At 37.6% G+C, this 15,765-nt stretch overlaps 1 protein-coding gene across 14 annotated transcripts in view; it reads left to right on the top strand.

Annotated features, from left to right (window-relative positions):
- Window positions 1–15,765, top strand: part of FRYL (FRY like transcription coactivator) — a 286,763-nt gene that overhangs the window by 56,410 nt on the left and 214,588 nt on the right. For 8 of the 14 annotated variants that reach the window (XM_078003386.1, XM_078003378.1, XM_078003387.1 and 5 more), the window contains one exon: window positions 1,317–1,496. The exons of the other annotated variants lie outside the window; for them this stretch is intronic. The gene's annotated coding sequence lies outside the window, so the exon portion shown is untranslated. The remainder of the gene's footprint in view (window positions 1–1,316; window positions 1,497–15,765) is intronic. 14 annotated transcript variants of the gene reach the window in all.

The raw sequence follows: 15,765 nt of genomic DNA, 5'->3' as shown, positions 1-15,765 counted from the left end.
TTTTGCACTCATTTTTGATGTAATATGCAACTAAACTATGTAATTATAGTAAATACAACAGACATAGCTGATTTTAGAATAAACACAATTTACTCTAGGATACTACTGTGTTATTGGGAGAAAAATGAGGTGGTACACCAAAGAGGACTCCCCTTTCCCCTACAAGGAAATTGAAGCTCAGAACTTGTTACTTGACTATGGTTTTAGGATTGCCAATAATCTGGTTTTATCACTGAATTCAATGCTTTTCTCATTATATGGAGTTATAAGGTGAAATAGAATAATATGTCAGATATTGGTTAGTAGTTAGGAAGTTATAGACTGTAGTTTTTTAAAAGTAGCAGCTTTATTGAGATATAATTCACATGCTGTTGAAGTCACCAATTTAAAGTGTGCAATTTAAGGCTATGCGTGGTAGCTCATGCCTGAAATCCCAGTACTTTGGAAGGTGAGGGAGGAGGAACACTTGAGGCCAGGAAATAGAGACTGGTCTGGGCAACACAGCAAGACCCTATCTCTACAAAAAATTAAAAAATTAGTCGGACATGGTGGCATGCTCCTGTACTTCTAGGTACTCTGGAGGCTGAGGCAGGAGGATTGGTTGAACACAGGAGTTTGAGGCTACAGCGAGCTATAATTGCACCACTGCACTCCAGCCTAGGTGACAGAGTCAAACCTGTTTTCAAATAAATAAAGTGTACAATTAGAGCCTTTTTTATATTCATAGAATTGTGCAACCATTACTATAATAGACTTTTAGAACATTTTCATCACCCTCTGAAAGAAACCCTCTACCCATCAATAGTCACACCTATCTTTTGTCTCCTGGCCCTAGGCAACCACTTACCTGTTTTCTCTTTCTTAGATTTGTCTATTATGGACATTTCATATAAATGGAATCATATAATATGTGGCCTTTTGTGAGTGGCTTCTTTCAGTTAGCATAATGTTTTTAAGATTCATCCACGTCGTAGCATGTGTCAGTACTTTATTCCTTTTTGTGGCAGGGTAATATTCCATTGTGGATATACCACATTTTATTTATCCATTCATCAGTTGATGACATTTAGGTTGTTTCTGCCTTTTGACCATTACAAATAATGCTACTATGAACATTTGTATGCGTATTTTTGTGTGGGTATGTTTTCATTTCTCTGGGATATATACCTGAGTGTGGAATTGCTGGGTCATGTTTAACCTTTGAGGAACTTGCAGACTTTTGATTAGTGATATATGGAAGCTACTAAAATGTTAAGATGTTGTAAGCATGGCTGTTACTAATAACCAACCATATTTCCTATTTTTCAATCTTCCAGCCTAGAACATTCCATATTCTATTTCACACACGGTGACTCACTCACTACTGCTTTGCACCAGTGTGCCCACTTGAGTGCCTGTAAAGTACAAGCTCCAGATTGAAAAAGCTTCTAGATGGATCCTTTCCAAACTTGGTGTCTTTTCTACAAACTCTGTGCCTCAACAACCATTTCTAAGTGGTAAGGACATGTATAGTTCCTCTTTTCTAGGCCTTCTGTCCTTTTTTATACATGAGTTAATACCTGCACTTTTTCTATTTTTTCTAAATCAAATATAAAAGTAGCAAAAACATCAGATTTTTTGAGACCTGAAAACATTTTTTACATATTACATTCTGTGCACAGAACATGCATGTTTATAAAGAATATAAACACATGTGAACAACTTTATGCCTGTGCACTTTATGTGCCTTATTTGTACTCTGTAGTCCCTTATTGTAAGGCTGAGATAATTTATCTTGTTACTGTCTTACCTATTTAGGGATTTTGAGCCCATTTGTTGAAGAATATCCTCCTACTTCCTGGCAATTGTAAATTATGTATACATTCATGGAGATGATAAGAGAGGTGTGCAATGCCAGCTCTTCTTTTTATAGCATAGCACTATGTGTGCCTTTTCATATGCTGACTTTTTTTTGGAAGCATAGATGTCAGTTAGCCAACAAGTTTTCTAGACAACTCTGAGATTTACTCAGAACACATAGGGTTGGTTGGTGAGGGGAGAGTAAAATTGAGCAGAAATGGAAGACGTTTAAAAGAAAATGATTGAAATAGATTCATTTTGAGCCAGTCAACCAATGCCTACTGTTTAAGAATGAAAATATATAATGACATTTAGCATAATAAAGAAGTAAGTTACCAAATGGAAACTGTGGTATTAGATAAAGATGAAAGGCAGGTAGATAGAGTGAAAATTGGGGTACATTTTAGCTCTAGTTCTAATCATTAATTGCCTAGTTTTCTTGAATGCCGGTTAATTAGCCTTGGTAGACCCAGTTTTCTCATCTGAATTGAGTGAATTAGACTAAATGATTTGTAAGGATTTTTGGTGCTTTCATAATCCCAACACTTTATGAACTATAATGAACAAATTTATAGATTTTTGTTTTTTTTTTTGAGGTTATGCTTTCTTCCCTAACCTATCTGATAGAGACACTTTAGGTCTATTTTTGTTGAATTGTGGGGCAAGAATAAGGTCTCCACTGTCAGAACACTTTTCAGTTAATCTTTCTGTTTTGAAGTTGGTGTCTTTCATTCTCTTTCTTTGCCCAGTTTTATCCTTTTCTCCTACTGACCTCAAGGACTTTCCTTCATTTCACTCAGACAATCTCTTTCTGTCCACTCCTATGTCATATTAGTGGCTCTCATTATGCTTCCTTAACGTGTCTAGCATCCATTATTTTCACGTTAGCAATTTTCCAGGGTCACTACATCTTAGATCAGTGATTCTAATTCTGGGACCCTTTATAAAAACACAGATACCTTTTGAAGCTAAGTGTGATGGCTCATGCCTGTGTTCCCAGTGCTTTGGGAGGCCCAGGTGGGATGATGACCTGAGGCCAGGAGTTTTGAGACCAGCCTGGGCAACATAGCAAGACCCCATCTCTACAGAAAATTTAAAAATCAACCAAGTGTGATTGTTATACACCTTTAGTCCCAGATACTTGGGAGGCTAAGGTGGGAGGATTGCTTGAGCCCAAGAGGTTGAGGTTGCAGTAAGCTACGATTGCGTCACTGCATTCCAGCCAGGGTGACAGAGCAAGACCCTGTCTCTTAAAAAGAAATACAGGCTGGGCGTGGTGGCTCATGCCTGTAATCCCAGCACTTTGGGAGGCCGAGGCAGGCTGATCATGAGGTCAGGAAATCGAGATCATCTTGGCTAACACGGTGAAACCCCCTCTCTACTAAAAATGCAAAAAATTAGCCAGATGTGGTGTCACGTGCCTGTAGTCCCAGCTACTGGGGAGGCTAAGGCAGGAGAATTGCTTGAGCCTAGGAGGTGGAAGTTGCAGTGAACCGAAATTGTACCACTGCACTCCAGCCTGGGTGACAGAGTGAGACTCGATCTCAAAAAAAAAAAAAAAAAAAAAAAAGAAATACAGATACTTTTTGAAACAAATTTGGGAGAAGGTTGTGATTCTTTGGCAGGTAGTTAAGGCCAGCACTAGTTTACCAGGACTGGAGCCTCAAAGTTCTCTTACTTCTCACTTCAATCCCTTCTTGCCTTAGACCTCATTATTACCCGGAACAGTTTCTTTTCTAAGGTCTTGGAAAGAGGATCTTCTTTTTATTTCAGGATTTTTTTTTTCTTGTGTCTGTAAAAGAAATGTTTTGTCTTATTTATTTACAATTTTTATTATGGAAAATGAGAAACATATGCAGAAATAAACGGACTGGTATAACCAATCACTTTGTATTCAGACACAGATTCAGTAATTATCAAGTCATACCCACATTGTTTATCTATACCCCACCAACTGTTCTCCCACTCCTGTTATTTTAAAGCAAATTCTAGACATCATGTATCTTATTTGTAAGTATTTCAGTATGTATCCTTAAGACCCTTTAAAAAAATGATAAAGTTGCTATGAACACACTTGTACATATCTTTGGGCATATCTGCGTACTTTTTTTTCCCTTGAGTATATACTCAGAAATAGAATTTGCACTTCTGTATGTTCATATTATAAAAAATCATGAAGGGAATAAAAATAATTTAAAAATGAAAAAGAATTTGCAATATTGTTTTGGACTTAGCAGCACATTCTCTGAGCAATGTTTAGTCAAATTACTATATATATTATTATCTATTACTGTATAACAAACTATCCTGAAACTTAGTGGCTTAACACAATAACATTATTATCTCACAGTTGCTGTGAGTCAGTTTCTTTGGGGTGCAGCTTAACTGGGTGCTTTTGGCTCAGAGTCCTTTGTAAAGCAGCAATCCAAGTATCTTCTGGGGCTGCATTCATCCCGTGACTCAAGTAAAAGAGGCACAAAGGAGCAGCCTTCTGGGGTGCTTTCAAGCTCACTCATGTGATTATTGACAGGTCTCAGGTCCTTACTGGCTGTTGGCCAGAGGCCAATTCCTTGACGCTTCCATAGGGCAGCTAACAACATGGGCAGCTGGTTGTTAGTTCAGAGCAAGGGAGAGAGGGCATCCAGATGGAAACCATGCTCTTTCTGTAACTTATTGTTAGAGTGAGAGCCCATCACACTTGCTGCATCCTTTTAAAAAAAATTATTGTGCTAAAGTGTGCATAATGTAAACTGAACATTTTAACTATTTTAAGTGTACAATTCAGTGGCATTACATACATTTACATTGTTGTGCAATTATCACTATCATTTATCTCCAGAACTTTCTCATCTTCACAAAATGAAACTCTATACCCATTAAATAACTCCCCATCGTCGTCTTTGCCCAGCCCCTGATAGCCACCATTCTACTTTCCCAAGAGTTTGACCCCTCTAGGTACCTCATAAGTGGAATCATGCAGTTACAGTATTTATCCTTTTGTGACTGGCTTTTTTCACCCAGGATAATGTCTTCAAGGTCATTCATGTTATAGTATGTGTCAGAATTTCATTCTTTTTTTTTTTTTTTGAGACGTAGTCTCGCTCTGTTGCCCAGGCTGGAGTGCAGTGACGCGATCTCCGCTCACTGCAAGCTCTGCCACCTCCCAGGTTAACGCCATTCTCCTGCCTCAGCCTCCCTAGAAGCTGGGGCTACAGGCGCCCGCCACCACGCCTGGCTAATTTTTTTGTATTTTCAGTAGAGACAGGGTTTCACCGTGTTCGCCAGGATGGTCTCGATCTCCTGACCTCGTGATCCACCTGCCTCGGCCTCCCAAAGTGCTGGGATTACAGGCATGAGCCACCGTCATTCTTTTTTAAGACTGATAGTATTCCATTGTATTTACATGCCACATTTTGTTTATCCATCCATCCACTGATAGTTGAGTTCTTTCCACATTTTGGCTGTTGTGAATAGTGATGCTAGGAACAAGGTATTCAGTTGAATTCTATTCCTAGAATCAAGCCTTTCAATTCAGTCTACACTAAAAGGGAGGTGAGGCCAGGCGCAGTGGCTCATGCCTGTAATTCCAGCAGTTTGGGAGATTGAGGCAGGTCCCCTGAGGTCAGGAGTTTGAGACCAGCCTGTCCAACATGGTGAAACCCTGTCTCTACTAAAAATACAAAAATTAGCCAGGAGTGATGGCGGGTGCCTATAGTTCCAGCTACTCAGGAAGCTGAGGCAGGAGAATCGCTTGAACCCAGGAGGTAGAGGTTGCAGGGAGCTGAGATCACACCACCGCTTTCCAGCCTGGGCGACAGAGTGACACTGTGTCAAAAAAAAAAAAAAGGGGGGGGGTGAATAGTGAATACTTACAGGTATGAATACCAGAAAGTATGATCATAGGGGCTGCTCTCAGAGCTACCATACTGTTTAAGTTAGTCTTAATAATTGTTCTCTGTATAGTTATGCCACCAACTGGATATACAATTAAGTTCATTATCTTTCATATTAATAACTGTTCTAAAATGTAATTTTGTTTTATAATCATGTATAATAGTTTTATGGTTCCAAAGTCAAATTCTGTTTTCTCCTCCATGTAAGTAATCATATTCTAGAAACTTTTTTTTTTTGAGAAAAATATAAGCAAGCTACATATTCATATTTCTCCTTATATAAATGATAGGATACTATATACTTTTTTTTTTTACTTGATATATTCTGGGGATCACTCCTTATCTTTTTATAGCTATATAATAACCCATTGGGTGAATGTGCCATAGTTTATTTAACCAGTTCCCAATTGATGGGGACTTGGATTGCTTATAATCTTTTGCTAATATAAATGGTATAATATCAATGCATAACCTTGCGGATATACAAATCTTTTTATATCTTGCCATTGTATGTTTGGGACAAGTTCTTAGAAGTGGAATTGCCGGGCCAAAGGGTAAATGAGTATGCAGTGTTTGTTTGTTTGTTTGTTTGTTTTAAGACAGTCTCACTGTCACCCAGGCTGGAGTGCGGTGGCATGATCTCAGCTCACTGCAATTTCCACCTCCCAGGTTCAAGCAATTCTTGTTCCTCAGCCACCCGAGTAGCTGGGATGACAGGTGTGCACTACCATGCCTGGCTAATTTTTTTTTTTTTTTTTGGAGACGGAGTCTTGCTCTTGTTGCCCAGGCTGGAGTGTAGTGGCTCAATCTTGGCTCACTGCAAGCTCCACCTCCCGGGTTCAAGCGATTCCTCTGCCTCAGCCTCCTGAGTAGCTGGGATTACAGGTGCCTGCCACGATAATTTTTTTTTTTTTGTACTTTTAGTAGAGACTACTAATTTTTGTACTTTTAGTAGAGACTGGGTTTTGCCATGTTGGCCAGGCTGGTCTGGAACTCCTGACCTCAGGTGATCTGCCCACCTCAGCCTCCCAAAGTGCTAGAATTAAAGGTCTGAGCCACTGCACCTGGCCTATTTTTTGTATTTTTTAGTAGAGACAGGGTTTTGCCATGTTGGCCAGTCTGGTGTGGAACTCCTGGCCTCAGGGATCTGCCTGCCTCAGCCTCCCAATGTGTTGGAATTACAGACGTGAGCTACCATGCCCGGCCTTGTGTTTTTTGGGTATTGCTAGATTTATCCTCATAAGAAATTGTACCTCTTTGTGTTCCCATCAGTAATGTATGAGAGTGCCTATTTTTTCATACATAACCTTGTCAGCAGAATATGTTGTCAAATTTTGAGGGTTTTGTCAAATGGAATTTCATTGTAGTGTTAATTTCCCCCTCCTTATGGGTGATATTGAATATCTTTTTATATGGCTAAGAGGCATTTGCATTTCTTTTTATTTTTCCAATTGTCCATATTTTTAGCCCCCTTTTCTGTTTGTTGGTATTTTTTATTTTATAAGCTCTTTACACATTAGAAATATCAATCACTTGTCTCTGTTTTCTTTTTCCTAACAGCTAAACAGAGGTATTCTGTATTCTGCTTTCAACTGGCTTCATTGTTTCCTCATTCTTTTTCATTAATGTTACGTTTATTCTTCTGGATAAGTGATTGTTTGACTGCACTTGTACATGCGAGACCTATTTCATTATTTCTTCAAGTTCAACATGCTTTAGATAGAATGTGACTTTATCCACAAACCTGTGTTCCCTTTATCAAGTAATGGTATTGCCATTTTCCCAGATGAAAAATTGAAGTGACCTTTTTGACTTTATTTATTATTTATTCGTTATTTATTCAACAAGTATTTGTTGAGTACCTATCAGGTTTCAAGTACGGGCTAGGAATTAGGTGGCAAATAGTATAATCCTAGCTCTCAGGGAATAGTCTAAGAGGGGAGTAGGTGTTCCACAAATACACAAACCATGTCTAAATATGTGGTTAAGAATTCCAAGAGAGAATGTAAAAGTGGGGACACATTATTACACTGGAGAGGTTGTGAGTTGCCTCTTTGAGAAAATGACACTTAAGCTAAGATTTGAAGGACGTTTAGGATTAGCTTGGTGGAAAAAAGTCAGTGTGGCAGTGGAAACTGTGTAGAAGGATCCTGAGGCAGAAACGAAGTTGGACTTGTAGGAAATGAAAAGACCAGTTTAGCTGGCATGCAGGGAGAAGGGGTGGAGGGGCCTGAGATATCCGATTGCTTTGTAAAGAGATCACTCTGACTGTGGCAGGGGTAATCCATTGGAGGGGGTCATGTAGAAGTCAGTCAGGAGCTGGTTAGCAGACCGTTGTAGTAATTGTGAAAGGTAATGATGCCTATTTGTTCAGTTATAAAATTCTTTCAGTTCTAATTCAGGAGTTTGTTCATTCCCTCTCTTGACTACTGGGATAGATTTTAAAAAATTGATCCCATACTGTCTTAGTCCCTGTTCCCCATCCAGTCTGCTTCAGAAGACAACTTTTAGAGTCAACAGTCTGTTCATATCACTTCCTTTCTCAAAAACTTATGGTGGTTCTATGATTGTGGAAGAATGAGGTCCCACCTGTTATTGAAGCTTTTATCATTTTCTTTAGGTTTCAAGATCTGCTCTCCTGAGACAACTTTCTTTGGGCAGCCAAGATGGGTACTTTTCTGCCTCTTTTCTTAGCTCATCTCCAATCTTCCATCATGACATCTGTACCTCTCTTCCCCACCAACCCCCACTATTCCCTGATCCTTCTTAAATCCCAAGATTAATTTTTTTAACTCAATATATACTCAATTTTCTTTTGCCATGTCAATTCTAAGATTTATCATAGTTTATGTTGAGAAATATTCGTGTATTTATTTGGAGTGCAAAGAAATTATATATATATGTATATTTGAGACATCACCCTGTCACCCAGGCTGGAGTGCAATGGTACAATCTTGGCTCACTGCAACCTCCGCCTCTCGGGTTCAAGCGATTCTCTTGCCTCAGCCTCCTGAGTAGCTGGGATTACAGACATTGCGCCACCATGCTTGGTTAATTTTTGTATTTCTAGTAGAGACAGGGTTTCACCATGTTGGCCAGGCTGGTCTCAAACTCCTGACCTCAGGTGATCCGCCTGCCTCACCCTCCCAAAGTGCTGGGATTACAGGCATGAGCCACTATGCCCGGCCTATTTTTTATTTTTAAAACTGATAGGAACCCAGTAGATATATGTTGAATTGTATGAGATTAGGGAGCATTCCATGTGGTGGATCAGTCATTCAAATTTCTTATAAAAGAAGGAAGTCTCAAGTATAATTTTATAAATATTTTGAATAGAACTTTTGGGAGTAACCTCATTTAGAAACAGAAAAATGTTATTTGCTGTTTGAAGCAGCTTTTATAGTTCAGTGCACATCAAATAATGCTTATATTGTCTACATTGAGTTGACAAAAATGTGTTTATATGGCGATATTAGAGTTCTTATGACTTACTGGGGGTAATGGCATATTTAGGGCATTAAATATTTGATTGCCAGGTATCAGAAAATGGTCAATAAAATAATGTATATGTAAGTATTTGAATGCACCTCTGCTTTTATCTGAGATGCCTTTGAACTCATTGTCCCCTTAGCTGACTTCTTAGTGTGTATCTGTCTAGAGTAAATGTAATAGTCTGCCTATTGACAAGGATTAGTTTACTTGATTCTCATATTTGATTTTGTTAATAGATCAGTGCCAGCCAGCATGTTTCTTTTGTAAAGAGAAGAGTACTAATATTATTATTTACTGCCTACAACTTGCAAAATGATTTCATGTACTCTCTTTTTAAAAATCCTTACAGGTTTCCTTCTGTCTCTCTCTTACTCAGTTTTTCCTTCTCTCCCTTCTTTCTTCCTCTCCTTTTCTTCCTATAAATGAGGTTAAGTGACTTTGTCTGGGTAACTATGGCTTAGTATTGTGTAACTGTACTACATACATTGTGTTGCCTTCTGATATGAAATATTTTCTCTGAAATTACATTGGAAATGGGGTTTTTACAGATTTGTTGTAGATATGACTTTACAGATATTAACCTAACTTTTAGTTTCTTTGGATCACCTCTTGAATTAAATAGTTGTTTTTGTCTCCTAATACATATTGATGCAATAAAAGGGTTGGGCGGTTATAATAATTTTGGTCCTATACTGAATTTTTGTTATCTGAAATACAGTAGAAACTAAACCTTTTAAACCCATTTAAAAGTCAGTTTTCTAAAGTCACATTTAACAGTTTTGGTGTTGCAATGTTAACTAATGAAAACTATTTCGGTTGTATTATTTTAAGGTAGAAGTATCTTAATGGAAATTTTAAATGAGCTTGCTTAAGATTAAGCACCTTGAGTCTAGTTTCTGGAATGTGATTTTAAGTTTTTTTAAAAAATTACTTTGAAACAGTAACTAGGGCAAGTACTTACAGGTAAGAGTGAAATTATTTGGTACAATAAGCTTCAATTATAATGCATTTAGTTTGCAGTGATGAAAGTTTTTTTTTTTTTACTTTAATTTTTTTGAGACAGGGTCTTGCTCTGTCACCAAGGCTGAAGTGCAGTGGTGCAATCATAGCTCACTGTAGCCTTGACCTTCTGGGCTAAAGCAATCCTCCCACCTCAGCCTCCCAAGTAACTGGGACTACAAACACACACTACCACGCCTGGCTAATATTTTAATTTTTTTTAGAGATGGGGTCTCACTATGTTGCCCAGGCTGGTCTTGAACTCCTGGGCTCAAGTGATCCTCCCACCTCAGCCTCCCCAAGTACTGGGATTACAGGCCTGAGCCACTATGTCTAGCTGAAAGTTATTATTTTTAAAACTGAGAATCTATAAAAGCAAAAATATTCATTGTAGCTCATGGTTTGACAGGTCTATGAAAAGCTTAAAATATAAAATTGTCAGAAGTAAAATATTGCATTTCACATAGGATTTATGTAACTAGTAGTGAAGGTGAAAAAAACCTGATGAGGTGGGAGAAATGACCCAATGTCTCACTTTGCCCTCCCTGTGTCTTACTTCCCCTCTCATTTTAAGTTCTACATGAGTATTACAGCTTCAAATATAATCATGGCATTAATTCAGAAGCCCGATATATTAAAAAAATCTTTTATTTTTCTGTAATAACTGCATTTGTACTGTATTAGAACTTTCTACCACACTCTCCTTCTGAGACAGTACAGAGCTAGCTGGGTGAGTCACACCACGCCACAAATTCCTTAAGGTGGTAGGTGGTGTCTTATTCATCATTCGTGTCCCTCACTGCCTCGTGCAGTGCTTGATAGGCAGTCGGACTCTGTTCCTTTATTATACTATACCTGGTGTTAGGTTTCTAGAGCACTTAAATTTTTTTTTTTTTTTGCCTTTTTGCTTTACTCTAATAAATCTTCTAGTTAGCATTAATATCTAGCCTAAATGTGATTTAAATGTATGTTAAAATTCTTAAGAAGAGTAGCAAATCTAGATTGGGAACTGGATCCGTAGACAATATTCAAAAGATACAATTCAGATGACCCTGAACACCACTAAACTGATCCAGGGGCCAAATACTCTCTCAAAATAGAGGAGGAGAAAGGAAAAGAGGCATGTAGGGATCCAGGAGAAGAAGGACGATTTATGTGGAGTGGAGGGAATTTTCATTTTAAACCACAGGTAGGGCTGTTGATCCTTGTTTACTTTGTCAGATTTTCCCTATAATAGAGAAACTGCTGAGTCAGAATTGTGCAACTGATTGAATTAGCACCTTGTTTAAATTGTTAACATCCATCTTTGAGAAGCATATATTTTAGATAAAAGATTTAAAAATCTTGGCCGAAACAAAGGATGGTCTCTTTCCTTTATGAAGGTGTTCATTGAACTTTAAATCGGAAGATATTAACAGAAGAGAATTGAATTTAGTCTTCAAGTAAGTATCTCTGTGATTTGTTGGTCACAGTCTGATTTCTTCCCCACCCCCCACCATTTTTTTACTTGTGATAAGACAAATTCTTATCTTTTCATGAAATACTTAAAGCAAATTAAGTGTTAATTATGTTTATCCTTTTTGAGAGCTGTCTAGCTTTTTCGGTTCTGAGGTTCAGAATCAATATAAGAACATATTGAAATCATAATTGCATTTTATTTTCCAAACAACCATTGGAAGTAATTGCATTTTAATTTGAGAATTTTATCTCAAATAACTCCATATAACAGCTTATACTTTAAAATATAATCCAGAGGTACAGTATTTTTCAATTCATTTATTAGCTTTGTCAGTTTCCACATCTGTAAAGTTGCACATTTACTGAAATTATGGGCTGGTTTGGGTTAAAATGAAGTAACATGTGAAGCATCTAACTTAGTTGGTCACGCATAGTAGGCCCTCAGTAATTAGTTGTTGCTGCTTTTATTATGGGTATTTAATTAACTTGGATTTCTAGAGCACCATTTGTTAGGGTGCAGTGAACCAATTCTGAATTCTACCCTCCTATATTTGTTCCTTGTTTAGACTAAACCACTGTGGAGAATAAAGCCTATTTGTGGGGTGGGGTGGGGGTGGTGCCTACTGACTTTTGTATGCATGTTTTTTCAGAGTTACGGGATGTGTACTGGAATGTGAAGGATTCAGCTTTTTGGTGGCATGTTCTATATGGTCATCCATAGTGACCAAACTGATTTGGAATGTTGTTTTCTTACTGAGTTGGAAATGTGTTATTTTCTCTACAGAGGATGTTGATCTGAATAAACTGCTTATTATGCTTTATACATTTCTAGAGCGAGATGAACTGTCAATCAGTGTAAATCTCACCCAGCACAGTATTTTCTTTCACAAACATGGGGAGGAGGCAATACCAAGATAACCACTTTTTGGACAGAACCAAAAGCTGCTGTGTAACTTAGAGGGTGTGTGATAGCATCCAACTTTGGAGCCTGTCATGTCACTTTGGGAAATTGTGGCATGGAGGCTTACAGGAAAAAAAATCTTGTTTATTAACACCTGAATATGTTACTTATATAGCTTTTTTACAAGTCATCGGCTAGCTAGCTTCTCAAAGAGAGGCAAGAACCCATTTGCATAAAGATTGTGGCTATAGTCAGTCTTCTGGTAACAGGAGCTGTGAGCACCACTTTTTTGATGAAGTCTTTCCTGTTCCCTCTTCCACTCAGGTTGATGACTGTCTCCTTTGTACCTGGTTGCAGCTTGAACATATTTAGGTAACTTCTCTCAAAGCCCTTGAAACATGCCACTGCCCATGTCTCCCTTCCAGCTTGTCTGTAAACTCCTTGATGGTAGCAGTTGTGTGTGAGTGCCACTGAGTATGGATTCCTGGAGCTTAGGTTGATCCCCAGTAAATGTTAAATGCAGGTCTCCCTGTGCCTGTGGAAATGCCTCAACATCAGTTGGTTCAATTATATCCTTCAGCTTAATCACTAACAAGTCGTTAATGAAAAGCCTCCGGAGATGCTATTCCCATTCTGTACTATCCTCATCATTCCCATTCTTATTTCTTCTTTGCCAATGCAAATTCTCTATTTCATTTTTTTTCTTTAAATACTTCTCTATGAAGTACTTCTCTAAGTACTTTTTAAAAGTATGCTTCATTTTAGGGCCAGACGTGGTGGCTCATGCCTGTAATCCAACACTTTGGGAGGCCAAGATGGGTGGATCACCTGAGGTCAGGAGTTTGAGACCAGCATGACCAACATGGTGAAACCCCATCTCTACTAAAAATACAAAATTAGTCAGGCGTGGTGGCGTGCACCTGTAATCCCAGCTACTCAGGAGGCTGAGGCAGGAGAATAGCTTGAACCCAGGAGGCAGAGGTTGCAGTAAGCTGAGACACTGCATAGCCTGGGGGACAGAGTGAGAATCCATCCCAAAAAATAAAAATAAACGTATGCTTCATTTTAGTTAGTTTATAATTAACATTGAGAAATCCAAGAAAGGTGATAAATGTGAACTAGAGCTGGAGATTTAAAATTGGCACCTGTAAAAATACATTATTTTTTGAAATAAAAGTTTGTAAACATTTCCCTTATTTAAAAATCTGAAATTATATTAATTTTGATAAAATTCTAGATTTTTTCCAAATAAGTCAAAACCTAAAAAGAATGGAAATTTTAGGTAAAATTTAGGTAAAAATGGAAAGAAACTAAGAGTCATATTATGATTTTCAGGCTGTTATAAGAAACGTCTTTTACTGTATCATATGGTATTTTATAGTATTTTATAAAAATGTAGGGATTGACCTTATTATCCTTATTATACAAGGTTTTATTGTGGTTTAAAATTCCAAATCTTTTATGTAGCTTCCCTTATACCTCTGCTTCAATTACAAGTAATAGTTTATTGAAATTTAATGTATATATGAAAAAGCCTTGTCATTGACTTTTTTTTTTTTTTTTGGAGAAAAATTATTCATTTTAAGACAAAAACAGAGACTATTTGAGCCGAGACCTGATGGATTTAAGAGTGCTGTTGATCATGGTTGACTTGTGAAAGTGATAGATAGATAGATAGATCTTTTATCGTTATTTTTCTTTTGTACTGGGCGTATGTTTTGTTTTTTTTCTTATTTTCTTGCTTAATAATAGTATCATTAAGCAGGCAGGAGAAAAATAATACCATTGAAACTAAAAGTAATTTAATTTGATTGAGTTGATTGAGTATATACATATATATACACATATATATATTTATTATACTTCTAAGTTCTGGGATGCAAATGCAGAACATTTGGGTTTGTTATATAGGTATATGTGTGCCATGGTAGTTTCCTGCACCTATTCCCCCATCATCTAGGTTTTAAGCCCCACATGCATTAGCTACTTGTCCTAGTGTTCTCCCTCTCCTTGTCCCCCACCCCCCAACTGACCCCTGTGTGTGATGTTCCCCTCCCTGTGTCCACATGTTCTGATTGTTCACCTCCCACTTATGAGTGAGAACATGCAGTGTTTGGTTTTCTGTTTTTGTGTTAGTGTGTTGAAGATGATGGCTTCCAGCTTCATCCATGTCCCTGCAAAGGACATGAACTCATCCTTTTTTATGGGTGCATAGTATTCCATGATGTATATGTAGCACGTTTTCTTTATCCAGTCTGTCATTGACAGGCATTTGGGTTGATTCCAAGTCTTTGCTATTGTGGACAGTGCCACAATAAACATACATGTGCATGTATCTTTATAGTAGAATGATTTATATTCCTTAGGGTATATACCCAGTAATGGGATTGCTGGGTCAAATGGTATTTCTGGTTCTAGATCCTTGAGGAATCGTCACCCTATCTTCCACAATGGTTGAACTAATATACACTCCCACCAACAGTGTAAAAGCATTCCTATTTCTCCACAGCCTCACCAGCATCTATTGTTTCTTGACTTTTTGATAATCGCCATTGTGACTGGCATGAGATGGTATTTCATTGTGGTTTTGATTTGCATTTCTCTAAAGATCGGTGATGTTGAGCTGTTTTTCATATGTTTGTTGGCTGCATACATATCTTCCTTTTTGAAGTGTCTGTTTATATCCTTTGCCCACTTTTTGATGGGGTTGCTTGATTTTTTTCTTGTAAATTTAAGTTCCTTGTAGATTCTGGATATTAGATCTTTGTCAGATGGGTAGCTTGCAAAAATGTTCTCCCATTCTGTAGGTTGCCTGTTCACTCTGATGTTAGTTTCTTTTGCTGTAGAGAAGCTCTTTAGTTTGATTAGATCCCATTTGTCAATTTTTGCTTTTGTTGCAATTGCTCTTAGCATTTTAATCATGAAGGCTTTGCTCATGCCTATGTCATAATTTTGCAGTTTATTGTATTTATGGACAAAGTAACAAGAATAATATTTGTTCTGTGGCATTTGTTTTATGTGCTTTGTCACACATTATACCCATATACAAATATATATACATTTACAGTAAATATATTTTAACGTCTTAATGCTTACGAATTTTCAAATGATATTTTGTATCATTGATTTTTACCTGTAATCATATGTGGGAAACTTACGTTTAAATGACTGAGACCTTTATAT

The sequence above is a fragment of the Macaca mulatta genome, chromosome 5 (assembly GCF_049350105.2).
Source record: "Macaca mulatta isolate MMU2019108-1 chromosome 5, T2T-MMU8v2.0, whole genome shotgun sequence".
In the NCBI taxonomy this organism is placed as follows: domain Eukaryota; kingdom Metazoa; phylum Chordata; class Mammalia; order Primates; family Cercopithecidae; genus Macaca; species Macaca mulatta.
Note: the sequence above shows the minus strand (reverse complement) of the source record. Positions and strands in the feature narration are given on the sequence as shown.